The sequence below is a fragment of the Dermacentor silvarum genome, chromosome 9 (genome assembly GCF_013339745.2).
Source record: "Dermacentor silvarum isolate Dsil-2018 chromosome 9, BIME_Dsil_1.4, whole genome shotgun sequence".
Lineage (NCBI taxonomy): Eukaryota > Metazoa > Arthropoda > Arachnida > Ixodida > Ixodidae > Dermacentor > Dermacentor silvarum.
Window position 1 is genome coordinate 159,399,014 of NC_051162.1, and position 15,577 is coordinate 159,414,590.

Genomic DNA, 15,577 nt, shown 5'->3' on the forward strand with positions numbered 1-15,577 from the left:
TGGCGTTACAGTCGCCTTGGACGCGCGGTCACGAGAAATCCGTGACCCCGGAATACAATATGGCTTAAGAAACCTATCTGCTATATTTTAACGCGAGAGCGATAATCTGGCGTCGGTGTCGTCGTCGGCGCCGGCGCCCGCGACCAAAAATAATCATCACGAACCAGCCCGACCACGTAGGCCCTCCACGTGGCGCAGATGCGTTAGTGAAAAAATTGAATTTCTCAAAGTAAGATGTATAAACAAAAAAGCAAGCGTAGCTTGCACTGGAGACGCAATGCTAGAGAGACAGCGGAGCTGATGGGCACCTAGCTAGTCCTGGCTTTTGGGCTAGACTAAGCACTACCAAGTGATCCCAAGCATTTTACGGAATTTATTGATTATTGATCGATTCTCAATTAGATATTGAGTGACTATCGATTGGCTATCGCAAGGTATTGGCCACGTATTTGGGCTAGGCTAAGCATTACCAAGTCATTCCCAGCATTTACCGGAATTTATTGGTTATTGATCAGTTATCAAATAACTATTGATTGGCTATAGATTGGCTATCGCAAGATATTGGCTACGTATTTGTGCTAAGCTAAGCACTACTAAGTCATCCCCAGCATTTTCCGCAATGTATTGGTTATTTGTCGATTATCGATAAGCTATTGATTGGCTATAGATTGGCTATCGATGACTAACTCAGCTTAAGTTGTCCCGGCCATGCTTAGCTAGACTTAGCCACGCTCAGCTTCGCTAGTTCACAGGGGTATGAGCCAAATTGCGCTTGGACCTTTTTCTGCACTACCGCCAGGATCGGCCCACATTTTTTGTGGACGACTAAAACGGCCGGCTAATAGCAGTGGCCGCGCGGCGACCGCGACCAGGCCAGTTGCCGGAGTATCAAAGCCCGTGGTGTGACGTCACACAGAGGGCACGGCGAGCGCGCCAGCTGTGGCGGTTGCCAGGCAACGGCGGACGCTCCCCTGTAGGAGCGGTGGGTGCGCGGCGGCGACCGCCACCCCCGCCTGCCGACATCGCACGCCGGTTGCCGACGCCGGATTTTCTGCGACACGGGGCCCTTAACGCTACCTTGTTAAAAGAAGGCTGCAGTAGCCGGGAAGCCTGATAAGTGGTCAGGGATCTTTGAATGCGATCGCGTATCACTCTTAAATGCGAAGCTTAAGCATCCTCCAAATTTTTTTCTTTACCGTAGTAGCAAATATAGGCTAAAAAGCATGCTCCGATAACAAAACCCTGTAATAATTTTCAATGCCCGCGACTTTTCACGCTTTTAAACCTAAGAAAAATAATTATAAAGTAAAAAAGAAAGCCAGCAGAACACTGGTGGTTCTTTTTACGGGTGTACGCTACCGCCACCGCACAGCGTGGTATGCGCAGTAACAGTTGAGTGTTGTCGCAAATCGTTGCCAATGCGCATGCAGCTGAATTATCTCGTATAGTGAAAGAATACAATTTATCAGATGCCTGGGTACACATGCATGGCGAAAATTTTGGGGCCACATGGCAGCAAAGGCAATCGCAATGTCGTCTAGATCGAATGTATTTCCCCCCCTGAATTAGCATCGCAAATTGTCCAATGCAGCATCCTCGATCGTCCTGCAGACGCAGGACACATTTCAGATCATCGAGCTTTCACTGTCGTGCTGAACCTCGAAGGAAGGCCAGGTGAACGCACTGATATGTGGAAACTAGACATTGCTTCTTTGCGTGATCAGGTGACTCTAACCGAACTCAAAGTCGCAATAGTTACATCAGTAAGCGATTATGAATGTAATGTCAAAGCGTGGGATACTTTGAAGAAAATCTGGAGGTCGGCATGCATAGCAGCTAGCAGGAAACGCAAAAGAAAAGAGACTGAGCAGCTTTGTGAGTGCCTGAGAAGGATAAGAATAGTACGAGATGGTGGCTCCCAAACACAGCTAATGTACGAGTACCTAGATCACCAGCGCGAACGATACCGTAGGCTTATGAGCTGGTACTCTCGTACCTCTGCAAAGGCGTGGATGACAAACAGGCCAATTTCTGATCCTGAGGTACTGCGGCTGGCTCGTACGTCCAGCAGGAGGCAAAATGGCAGCTCTTTTATTGAAAAGGTTATAATAGAGGATGGCACAGAGAGCGGTGCGAAACGAGATATCGAAAGAATATTTTGGAACTGCTTCTCAGACGCATTCACATCGGAAAATATTTACAATGCCCAACTTTTAGGTGAAGAAATATATGATTTTTGTAATAATCTAGCCCACGTGGACTACACAGAAGGCAATAATTTATTGTCTCCAAAAAATTCGCAAGAAGCTTTTGATGTTATCCGATCTATGAACAGTGGATCAACACCCGGTACAGATGGCTCACCAGTCGAATTTGACCGGTCCTGCTGGCCAGAAGTAAGCACGGCCTTGGTATCTTTCCTTAACGGAATTCTTGCACGGGGAGGTATTCCTAAATCGTTTAATCGGGGCCGCGTGATTTTCTTGCCAAAGCCAGATTCCAACCTTGCCGAACCCTCATCCTGGAGGCCCATAACGCTGCTCAACACAGACTATAAGATATTGACAACCTTTCTTGTAAATCGCACGAAGGTATTAGTGCCTAAAATAGTCAGTGTGCATCAAACATGCTCCGTGCCTGGTCGGAGTATATTTTCATCTCTCCACTTAACACGTGTTATCGTACAATACACAACAGCGCGTGAAGCTTCCGTGAAGCAGCGCGTGAAGCGCATTCGTTACTGCTGGCTATATTGTAAGGTTCGAGCACTGTATACATGTTCATTGCTTTTCGAATAAATTTGGTTACGAGTCAGAGCTCAGCGTGTCTACTCCTGTCCGTCTGTCTGCTTCGCGTTGTATACATGTAGTCACGAATATTACCAACAAGCCCTAGCTTCACCATTTTAAGTGATTGTGAAGCCGGCTAGACCTCCAGGTGGAGCTGAAGCGGGAGACAGAGGCCATGATTTATCATATGTAAAGAACACAATGAAGTGCGCAATAAAGTTCATTTATCTCTCTCTCTCTCTCTCTCTCTCTCAGGAAAAAAGAATTAATTAATGCCTCGTTGTTCTTGGTACGTATGCTGTTCGGTGCAGTCAAAGCCTTCTTTTGCGTCAATCCATGCAATCCATGCAGTAAGCTCCGTGAGGATGAGGAGTTCGTAGCTTTTGAGCCGCTATTGATAGCCATCTCACACACCAGCCCGTGCGCACTATCCTCACAGGCCTAGCCGCCGCAGTGGCTCGGTGGTTATGGCGTCGCGCTCCTGAGAACGAGGTCGCTGGTTCGATTCTCGATCACGGCGGCCTTATTCCAATGGAGGCAGAATGCTAAAGGACTCGTGGAACACGTTTTGGGTGCAATTTAACAACCCCAGGAGGCCAGAATTAAACCGGAGCCCCCCCCCCCCCCCCCCTCCACTGCAGTATCGCTCACAGCCAAATGAGCACTTTCGGGATGTCAACCCTCGCAATTAATTTTTTTTTTCTTTTTTTTTCCGCAGATGTCGCGTAGTTCGAATTGGGCAGCAAGTTTAGGCGCGTGATTTGACGGTGCGATGCAAGGTTTGGCGACAACGCGCTGTGTGCGGTCGGGTTACCTTCGGTTGTGAATGGCCGGCTGCATCGCGCGCACGTTTCGGTGCACGCAATGCGCACCGCGCACGACACGTGAGCCCGCATTCTACGGCACACAGCGCCCGTGCAATTAGCGAAGCATCCCAAGGCCACAGAATGCGGCGTCCCCTCTAGGCACTTTTTTAAAACAGTACTTTGATCGAGTTGTCCTTTTTGTTTTTAACGCATAGCGTTAAGGGCCCCGTGTCGCAGAAAATCCGGCGTCGGTCTCGATGTCCGCGGCCAACAAAATCATCCCGAACCACCCCGACCACACAGGCCCTCCGCGTGTTGCGTTGAATTAATGTCCATGGACCTCGCAACGCTAGAAAAAAAAATAGCTTCAACCCCCTCAGGTACGCTGAGTCGCGTACCTCAGGGCGTTCATTAAAGTTTTACATCCATCCATCCATCCAACCCCCTCAGCGCCCTAAATAACTTACATGTCCAGGTTTTCCTTACATACAGTTTTGATTTCGCTTTCCAGGCGGCGTTTGCGCCATGACGTGCAAGGCGATCACTTAGGAGCGAAACATTCAAACGTTCTGGAACTCGCTCCAGCTTCCTCCGTTACGTGCTATGCTGCTGCATTGAACAGGAGCAGCCATTCGGTTATTCCGCTTACATAAATTTGCAATCGCCGTAGATGATTTCGGCGCATTTTTTATCATGATCCTGAGAGCGGAGGGGAGTCAGTCAAGTTTGAGTGAAGAAGGCGGCAAATTGAAGTCAAAGAACGTTTAAGTGGACTGCAAGGTCGCCGACATGTGGGTAAACTTGAGACGGGCCCCTTCGGACAATATGCAGTGGAACACCTAATTAGCTTTCAAGAGCACGTACTGGCTAAACGCACGTGCCTCGTGTTAAAGGCTTCAATGGGATTTGAATGTTGAGCAGGAGAGCTACTTATTACATAGTGACATTCAGATTGGAGTTCGCATATTACGCGAGTAATGCTTTCCATACAAACAAATTCCGTGTTCGCTATCGTGTCGCCCACGACTGTACAAGTGCTTTAGCGTCAGCTGAACCATTGGCGCACGCGACGAAGATAATGGGCCAGCGATCAATAAGGGCCGCTCCAGAGGCTTATGAGCAACGTAGTTCCACACGATGACATGCGTAACTGTCATCTGTGCCTGTGGACCGTGCGCACCCAGTGGTCCAGATAGCGTGGCAATTTGCACAGCCAGCTAGAAATGGGATAGCAACGGAATAGTCGGGCGAACTATCACGAAAATATAGAGATGTAGCGTGTGCGGTATTCCGCTAAACACCGACGGACTGGGCGTTTCGCCGGATGGGCGGAGACGCAAACGTGAAAGTCCTGCAGCCACCTGGTGGCGCAGAGCTGAACTAGCCAAACACAGAGCTAATATTGCAGTAAATCACTGTGCTGTACTTCGCTGCTAGTGTAAATTTTCGGCAGCGGAGTTCAGACAAGTGCAGGCCGCCCAAGTTTGCGCCCCCGCTCACCCGGTTTTCCTCCCGATCCGCCTCCGTTCAGCTGAATACCGGACACGCTAAAGCTCTCTACTGTGTATGCTGTGACTGCGTTTGTATTTGAAAACACTGTCAGTAGTTACTTCAATATTACACGATATACCAGAGTAGACTTTAAGGTCATCTTCGTAACGTTCTCTGTGTTGTTGTGCCGTGTAATCACCTACCTGTAAACACAAATATTTTGCACACATTAGCGGAACTAAATGACGCGACAGGCAGAAGAAAACGGGGCGGCGCTACGTGTCTATTCACACGTCATGTCTTATTGAGGGCTTAATACGTACTAAGTAGACCGTAATGAAATCTCAACTGTATAAGCTTTATTAAATACACAGAAAGGTGATCACCTGCAATGCTGCAATGCAATTGCAGGATTGAATGTTACACATTATTTTCCTCTTACCAGGCACCTGGCGGTTGGTAAGTGCACGCTGGTTTCGGTCTTGCTTCGATTCAGACCCCTTCGAAACATTGGGCAGTTTCGCCAGTACTGACAGCGATAACAAGGTTTAGTGTTCCGCTTGAACTCCTCGGATGGTGTTATGACTATACGCGGGTTCATCATGTCGCCACCACGCGGTACGCAAGGCAAATCCTGCTTCGCATAACCCAATTTCCCACAGTGCGTGGGAACAGCGTGATGTTTAAAAATATTGTTTTAAAGAGTTTTCCTCTGCGATCACGAACCAGCTCAGAATCTCCAGATGTCATCCTGACTCCCGCTATTCTACGTACAGCTCGATGTCTTTCAGGACGACGCAAAAGAACAAAGCATCGTGACTGTGTGAAGACGGAAAGTAGAGAATACGATTACAGCCGCACGACTGATGGACGTCATTAGTGCTCCCTAATCACTCGAACGTGTTACGTAACGTGTTAGCGAACTCCAACGTGGCCTGACAAGTACATCTTTAAGTGTATAAAATGAGCTCAAGGCGACGCCCCACCAGCAGGCGAGTGAACTTTTGTCAACCCGGGTCAAGGAAGCAGCCGCGCCTGCTCATTCACAAAGCTTGTCCCGGAACAAACACGGAACACGCGTCCACACTACGCGACCACTTTCAAAGTACAACGACAGTGACACGCTGGCCGCGTGACGTGCATACAACGAGTCTCTGCGTCCCTCTAGGCGACCCGCTTTTTCTTCTTTCTCAACTCCGGGGACGGCCTTCAGTCACTTCCACTTCCGCCAAGCGCACCCGCGGGCTTCCCATACTCCGCACAATAATGAGCGACGAGCGTCGGCTCGAGGAGGTCTTTTCGTCATGCGGGATCCGTTTCACGGGTGGCCGCTCGTAATTGGCTTTACGAGGTCTCCCTCGTGAAGGAACGTCGCTGTCAGGTCTTCCTCTGGTGGTCCCACGCTGAGCAGCCCGCCCGACGGATGCTAATTAGACGTCGTTTGACTCCGCGTGGAGGCGCTCGTTGACACAAGGAAGGAGGGAAAGAGTGAGGAGGAAAGGCAGGGAGGTTGACACAAACGTTCTGTTATGTAGATATAGCTGCGTTGTTTTATGTGCAGCTTTGTCGATAACGCGCCTCGGTGACATTAGATACTTTTATCATGCCCGGTATTCGGGTAAACGCAGACGGACTGGGCGTTTTACCGGAGGGTCGGGGGTGTGAACGTAAGCGGCCTTCATGGTGCAGCCACCTGGTAGCGCAGAGCTCAGTCAGACAAACAGAGAGCTAATACTGCAGTAACCAAAGTGACAGCTCCCGATGTAAATTTTCGGCAGGAACATGATAACGCCGCTGCCAAAAATTTACACCAGCAGCGAAGTAGAATAAACTTGGTTACTGCAATATTAGCTCTGTGTTTGACTGAGCTCTGCGCCAACAGGTGGCAGCACCATGCAGACCACTCACGTTTACGCCTCCGCCCATTATACGTATGTTCAGGCTTTAAGCAGTAATTGTTCTTTTATTATGCACAGAACAAAAGCGCACTTATTGGCACTGCTTTATCAGTCAGTATGCTACTGGTTATATAAGGCCGTTATCGGGTAATTGCATTTGGCGCACATATAAACTTCAGTATGTATAACCACTAATTCGTCCGCCGAGATACCCACCGACGGAGTAGTTGCCACGCCGAACCCGGAAAAGTAGGCAAAGGATGTTTCGTTTTAAAAGCTGCGGTTTCGCCCGTTAAACGAAGCAGCGACGCCATAGAGGGCGAAGTATTATCCGCTGTGAGTCTTGCACTTCTTCGTGCGGTATCGGTTGCAGCAGACATTCGCAGAGGCGCGCCACTAATTTCCTTTCGAGAAGAAAACTTATGTCATATGTGGTTCTGGTGCGAGTCGTTTTCGTTTGTGTAGGGGGCGCTCTCGGTGATGGAGACTTAGAGTTACTGTATATGCTCCCTTCGGGAGCCGAGTTGCGCATAGGTCCGCCATTTTGCCCGCCGACGCATCCGTGTTAAGCATCAAAGCCACTCCACTTGAATGGAAGATACGGCGCGGCTCAGCTGCCGAGTGTGCTTGCTCCTTCATTCCGCGAAGGCCAGGTGGCGCTGTATTCTTTTGCGTTGTAAGTTGTGGCAGGGAAGCAAGTGTCCGTATAACTTGAACACTATTTTGTAACCATTAGAGACGGCGAGAACAAGAGGGCTGCACACCAAACAATGCTCACATGGCTTCAAGAGAGGTGCTCAAGGACGGCAACTCCGTCCGCACTCCGTAATCAAAAACCGCGAAGTTATTTGTCGCAAGAGATGCAAGGCAACGTACAGTGCATATGACGCATGCGATACGCACTTACTTAATCGGGCGCATAAAAATTTTAATGTTAAGAACTAAAAGTGTTAATCCTTACTAGGAGGCCCGTGGTCCTTCGCCGCCTTTCTCTGCTATGATAATACTGCACACAAAAGGTGCGAGGAGCTGCTGCTCATCCCTCTGAGGACGCGTCCGGCAACAGCCGGGATAGAGGCGAAATGCAAGAGGCCCGTCTACTGTACAATCAAAGTGCACGTTAAACATGCCCAGGTGACAATGATTATCCGGAGCAATTCACTAATACCTCCCTCATAGCCTTAGTCGCTTCGGGACTCCTAACAGCGTTAAAAACAACAAACCAAAGCAACACGTGCGGACGTACTTTGAACCTAAACGACCGCATTCGTAAGCCTTAGTGAGCCTTGCAATAGCGTAGAGAATGTGCTAACTCCTGGTGGAGCTGAAAACAAGGCTTGAATAATGTCGCCTTAATGTCACAGGCCAGCCGCAAATGCCGCAAGACAAAACTCCTATGAAACAAAGCGAGCAAATTCGAAAAAAGTCAACTTAAACGCGCTAAAAACCGCGCACAGCATAGACACATACACAAGCACTTTTTTTTTTAACAGGCAGGCGTAAACCAGATTCGAAAGAAGATGTAATGAAGAACCGTGGCACTTCACAAAGCCGTGCGTTTTTTGCAAACTCCTTGAAGTCCGCCCGCCCGATCCTACGCATCCACACTTTTCTTCTTTGTGCATTGCGCTCGCCGGATGGTTAACCACAAATCATTTTGCCCTCGCCTTGTCGGTAGCGGCGACCGAAGGCGCAGCAGCACGGCGTCACAATGAAGTTCTCGTCCCTAACACAGTTGACCTGGTCCGCTAACGCGCTCGATCAATCTGTTTGCGCGTACAGCACTTACGTGGCATGTCGCACTGGTCCGAGAATGGCGATCGGAGCGCGCTAGAAAGAAAAAAAATATACAAAAGCGCAACTCGTGTTTTTACGTGTCACGGATGACACGTGACACGGACACGTGACACGGACGTGACACGTGACACGGAATGGGGGAGCGGAGGAGGCTGGGGCGACACGATGCAGGGAGAAGGAAACGCTGCGGTGAGCGCGGTGGCGGAAAGATTTAAAAAAAAATGGCGCTACTTTTGGAAGAGGAGGGGCTTTAATGGAAACTATAGAGTTTCTCTATAAGCTACCAAACCTTTGGTAGCGTAGGCATAACTCCAGTGTAGAAGCAAGGAGAGGCGACTCTTTCTTTCTCCTATTTCCAATCCAAGCCTTTCATTTATTGCCCTTGCATCGTTTATTTTCCTCGATCCTTTCCTGCATCGTTTATTTTCCTTAGTCCTCGACTCTGGACCTCTCTCTCCCCCTGTCATCTTTTTGTTCCCCTTACCCATTCGCCCGGTGCAGGGTAACCAACCGGACGTTATTCTGTTTAGCTAGAGCTCCCTGCCTTCTGTCTTTCTCTGTCTTCGTCCTCCTCACTCGAATCTGGATTATGGATAAGCCGCAGAGCATGGCGTCACCCGATCGTTTTAACGGGCACCCAAAAGGCGGGCACTGTGTTGTCGATGCGCGGTATCCTTTGCTGTGGCATCGGCGGAGTTTACTACTTCACAGCCGGGCCTGGGATCGGCAGTTTTGATTACAGCACTTCCTGGATGGGCCTCCTTTACTCCGAAACAGAACGACGCATAGATAGAAAATCCGGAGGGAGGGGGGAGTGATAGGAAAAAAATTCGGGCAGAACTCACGTACTATGACTATCCACCTATGCGAATAGCCAAAACGCGTCATGCGTGAAGCGTCTATCTGCAACCGGACTCGTCTCTCGCGCATACCTCTGGACACGTTACGCCTTCTGGCGGCGTTGTCGCGAAGGTGGTGATGATGATGATGATGATGATGTTATGGAGGCAGGGTTAGTCAGGCAAACGCAGCCCGCAATTGTTCCGCCTGATCCTCCTATGAGTCGAGATCAGGGGTGTGTCAACAGGCGTCGATGAGCCCCGTGTCTCGCAGCAAGGCTATCAGCAGTCGTTGCGCTCTCTTCCTGATTGCCGCGAGCCCTCCGGGGAAAACAACGTCTTCAAAGGTCCTGTGCGCAAGCAAGAGCGCTCTTCAGCAGGCTGTCGACCATCGCTTTTCTTTCTGTGTCAAAGTGCGGCCATAGTAAAATGAAATGTTCGATGTCGCCAATGTCACTACAGAAGGCACAGAGTGGGGAAACGCAACGGCCAGTCTTGAATAACCAAGCCGGTGTGTACACGGAGTCGGTTCTGATGCGCAACAACAGCGTCGCTTCTTCGCGAGTACGTCCATGATTCACGCAGGCTTCGTGTGGAGTCTTGTGGATCACCCTAAAGTGAAAGCGGATTGCATCCTGAGGGTTCGGAAAAGTTTTTGGCGCTTTCCCATAACCGGCCTCGCTGCAAACCATGTTGTTTATCAAGAAAAAACGTGTGCTGAGTTAAATACTTCATTATTGCAGGCGATGTGTTCTGGTAATTTGCAGGTACACTGGATAGAGATGTGGGCCTGTAGTTAGATTGCACGGGAGAGTTGCCAAATTTAAATACGGGAGTCATACAAGCTATTTTTCAACCGTCAGGCACGCACCTTGCATCAATAGACTGTTGAAATACACTATAGTTGCCAATATGTGCGGTATGACCAGTCTTGTTATTTTCAGTAATTTAAGGAATACATCGTCTGGACCGGCTGAGGCAATATTCATTAGACGGTCAATAGCTAATTCGATACCTGCAAGAGTGATCACGATGCCATTCATGCAGGCATTAATGATTTCAAAATTAAAGTCAGCAGTAATGGGCTTTTTGTTAGTGAAAACTTGAACCAAAGAATAAGTTTCTTTCCCTTTTCTATTATGCAGCCCCTGATGGCGACAAGTGCTCACCGTCCTTGTGGATGTAATTTCCACAGTAAACCCTTGAATTAACCACTTTCCAAAACTATTCATAATGTTTGTTAGCAGAACAGGCAAATCTTGATTAAAATGTGACTGTAACTGTTTCTATTTCTTTACTGCACAGTTCCTTGCATCTTATAATGATCCCAATCGCCATCAGAGTCCGGCAGCTTTGCTTTTCAAAAAAGCGCTTCTTATTGCTTTACATGTGAAGTGACCCGTGGACTATGGGTTGTTGACAAGATTGTGATTTTAGGAATGTGCTGACCTCTTATTTATACGAGGGCGAATCAGAAAGTCTTTGCCCCTATTTTTCATTAGCTAAAATAAGGTACATACAGGTCATTACAAATATACGTACTATTCTACGTGCCTTACACTATTTTTCTTTCACACAGTCCCCGCACCGGTTCAGTCATTTGTACCATCGCTGCACCAAATTTAAGATGCCCCTGTGGTAGAATTCGTCCCGCTGACTGAGGAACCATCGTCGGACTGCTGTCTCGACTTCATCGTTGCACGTGAATCGCTGTCCTGTCAGGAACTTCTTCAGCGCACCGAAAACGTCGAAATCACTAGGGGCGAGGTCCGGACTGTATTTCCCTGTGGATTTCGATGGGCGCTCGTCCCTTGCTCCATAGAAAGCGAATCACACTTCGTTGCTCCTACGGCGTGAACGCTTGAAGCACAACCGCCGTCTTCAACAACCGACAGCAGCGCCGTGGCGCGGAGCTACCGGCAGATAAGGCCGCGCTGGTCCACAAGAAAGGTCCACCGCTGGGAATTTACACTTCACATTTACACTTCACATTTACAGCCGTAATTTGGCTAAAAAAGATAAGGGCAAAGATTTTGATTCGCCCTCGTATGAGCAGCTCGTTAACTATGCGCCAGTTTTCGTTAGTATTACGATAATGGAAGATGCTTAAAAAGTGACCTAAGTATGGCAAGTTGGAAAGAAGCTGCTCACTTTCTGCCCGTTCGTATATTACTTTCTTTTTGATGCGAAAGCATCAAATGGCCTATTGAGCGAACAAGCCGGTGTCTGTAGCGGCGAAACGGCACCTAAATTTTCATTGGTTGCGACGCTACGTCACGAGCGCGCCTCGACGTAGCAGAGCGGGCGGAAGGGAACGCCTGCTGTTGCATTAGCGCGCCAGGTGTTGCGTGAGGGGAGAGGGCATCGCCGCGACGCCATGTGACCTTCGCTCTCCCAAGCCGGCGCGCGGTCTGCCTCTCTCTCTCTCCCCCACTGGGCTTAGCTGGTGCGCGCGCCTGCCGGCCTTGGCGGCCGCTGCTGTTTCCTCGGTCTCTCGACGCGCAGGACGTCGGTGCTAGGCGGCGTTGGCACCGCAGGCTGCCGCTGCGTCTTGCTGGCTCGGGCAGCACGTACGGCTGCGGCATATTAGGGTATGTTCAGACTGCGGTCGTAACGTTAGCAAAGCGCGCATCTGTCATAAAGACCGTATCGCGCGTCACAACCGTTAAGATCGTTAAAAATGCTGGTCGTTCACATTGTCAATTGCATACGTTACGCATCTTAAGACCGGCCAATCAAAACGTGAGCTGGCCAGTTGCGTCTTTGTGGGTTTCAACATGGCGCCTGTAAACAGACTACGCGCACAACTACGCACACTACTCGAACTACGCACACAAGCTACTACGCACTAGAGCACTGCACGGGCCCGGGCCGGCCCGAAAGCCCGGGCCGTCCGAATCGTTTTGTCGGCGGGCTCGGGCCGGGCCCGGGCTTATAGCCGCGGGCCCGGGCCGGGCTCGGGCTTGAGGCCACGGGCCCGGGCCGGACTCGGGCTTGAAGCCACGGGCCCGGGCCAGACTCGGGCCCGCTCATTGAAGGGCCTAAGTAGGCCTTCGAGCACACGCGACCGTTATGAATTAAATGGTTCAATGCATTCTGTGCCAAGCTGAAGTGACACGTGCAAGATGACTGTCATCATCATCATCAGTCTATATTTATGTCCACTGCAGGATGAAGGCCTCTCCCTGCGATCTCCAATTAACCCTGTCTTGCGCTAGCTGATTCCAATTTGCGCCTGCGAATTTCCTAACTTCATCACCCCACCTAGTTTTCTGTCGTCCTGGACTGCACTTCCCTTCTCTTGGTATCCATTCTGTAGCTCTAATGGTCCATCGGTTATCCATCCTATGCATTACATGGCCTGCCCAGCTCCATTTTTTCCGCTCAATGTCAATTAGAATATCGGTTATCCCCATTTGTTCTCAGATCCACACCGCTCTCTTGACTGTATATCTTATCAGATGACTATATCTTATCAAAGAAAATAGTAAAACAGATGAAGTTCTCATTTTTAATAGCGGAGCTGTTTCAGCCGGGCCTAATGTGTCCGCTGAATCCAAAAATGTGGGCCGATCCTGGCAGCAGTGCAGAAAGGGTCCAAGCGCAATGGCACATACACCTGTGAACTAGCGAAGCTGAGCCTGGATAAGTCTAGCTAAGAATAGTGGGGGCTAATTGCCTATCGATAGACAATCGATAGCCAATCAATAGCTAGTCGATAATCGATCAATAATCAATAAATTCTCGAAATGCTGGGGATGACTTGGTAGTGCTTAGCCTAGCCCAAATACGTGGCCAATACCTTACGATAGCCAATCGGCAGCCAATCAATAGCTAATCGATAATAGATCAATAATCAATAAATCGTCGCATTAATGCGAACACAAGAAATCCTGAGATATGGTCAATTCCATACTTCAGAACACTCTATAAGCATCAGTCGTTAATACATGACCTACCATTCACTTTCCACAAATACAAAAATGGCGGTAATTTCAGTAAGAAGGAGCTCAGCTGACACTTTGATCACTTGTAATGTATCTGATGTGATTATTATTCTGCCTTTCTGTATGGTTCTGAGTATATAATGTAAATCCTGTTTCGTTTTCTTAGCAAATGTTGATCTTGTAAAATTCAGTCTCATGCTATGTTGTATAGCTGGTGCTGTGCTGTTTTGTATAGCTAGCATTGTTATTGTAGTGTTGTTTAAAATGCATTCTGTTAAAACTTTTCCAATTCTGTTAAATCGCCGTTACGAAAATATTCTTTGCCTTTCCATTCATAGCTATTTCGTCTATGAGGAATTCCAGCGATAGCTGGAAATATATGTGAATTATTTTGCATGTGTGGTCTTTCGGGTCATGTCAAGCTACATATGTAGCTTTTAGTCCAAAATGACCGTCCAGCATCTAAACTGGACGATAAATTGATTTGATTTGATTGATTTCGTCGGACACTTTGAAAATTATTATCTCGAAACTGGTGTAGTCCTGAGAATTTGTTCCAAGTGGATACGCCTTGCGAACTCCGCGGATATAATTAGTGGATTGAAAGATGTGCCATGAAATAATTGGCACAGTAAGTAATGGCCGCCTCATCGAGTAGTTTAGATCAAGGATTGTAACTGTGCTATCTGCCACAGGCAATCTTTAAAAATTTGGTTCAGCTAAAATGAAACGCCCTGTATATTTGCATGCTAAATGACATCATAGAACCATATCGTACAAATCAAGGTAAGTACATGCGCACCACCAGAAAAATAGTAGCACAGGCAATGGGCCGGATTACTGATGTTCCGTGGGAGAAACAAAGATTTCGGCCTTTTATTGCTTATATACTACAGCTGATTAAACCTCGAGAAGGTGAGGCTGACAGATACGGTACAATCTGTAAGTAAAAAAAAAAGGAATTTTTTCTTACAGGCCGGGCCTGGTCATGCACACGCGGGCCCTAGCAAAGCTTAGTAATGAACGCCCGGGTCCGGGCCGGGCCCGGGCTCAGTAACACGGGCCCTGGCCGGGCCCGGGCTTGGAACCACGGGCTCGGGCCGGGCCCGGGCTGGTCTCGGTCATGTACGCTCGGGCCCGGGCCGGGCTCGGGCTTTGTATTACGGGCCCGGGCTGGGCTCGGGCCTCGTAAAGCGGGCCCGGGCCGGGCTCGGGCCGAAAAATCAGGCCCGTGCAGTGCTCTACTACGCACTCACACAGCCATGTCCGTTGGGTCGTTGCTCTAACTGGGCATGCCGGTAGTCGCGTCACCGGAAATTTAAAACAAACTGCGGCGCTTACTGGCCACGTCGTAACTGTATGAAACGTAAAAGTAGCGGACCTTCCAACAATTACGCTCGGGTGCGTGACGACTGTTGCGCTCTTAACGCGTCATAACATTGTAGTCTGAACACTTTAGTCGCGCTTTTTGCGTTTCAGTTCCTTGCGAAATATCTGCACATTACGTACGTAGTCTGAAAGTACCTTTACTCGCAGTGCATAACTCGAAGGACCGCTCAGCGGCGTTCAATTGGACATTATGTTTTCGCATTCACAACACGCAAGTGCTTAGCTGTCCTCGGATTTTTTTATTTTTTGAGGGGGGGGGGGGGGGGGGGCGCTTTTCTACCGTTAGCGTGACTTCGCAGAGCAAAACATTGTGGTCACTAATATTCATTCGAGCACATTTGCAGTTATGGTGGTAAAAATTAAATCAAGAGCAGAACTTCCACGTGTATGGAGGGAAACCATTTGAGTAAAGCTATACGAGGAAATTAGGTCAAGAAATTTCGGACATTCATTTCTTGTAACGCCCACGGGTGTGCATGTCTACCAGTCTATCTCTCCCCTTTCCTCCTCCCCCAGTTCTTTATACCCTTGCGAGAAGATCGGCACGAGTCGACCTGCGCTGTGCAGGTCTTACGCAATCTTACGTAGGCAAATCTTACGCTCTTGTCGGAGCCATGTCAG

The 15,577-nt window shown here is 48.9% G+C and overlaps 1 protein-coding gene across 1 annotated transcript in view; it reads left to right on the plus strand.

The window, feature by feature from the left end:
- LOC119464585 (excitatory amino acid transporter 2) overlaps positions 1-15,577 on the plus strand; it is a 72,324-nt gene that overhangs the window by 13,737 nt on the left and 43,010 nt on the right. The gene's annotated exons all lie outside the window — the stretch shown is intronic.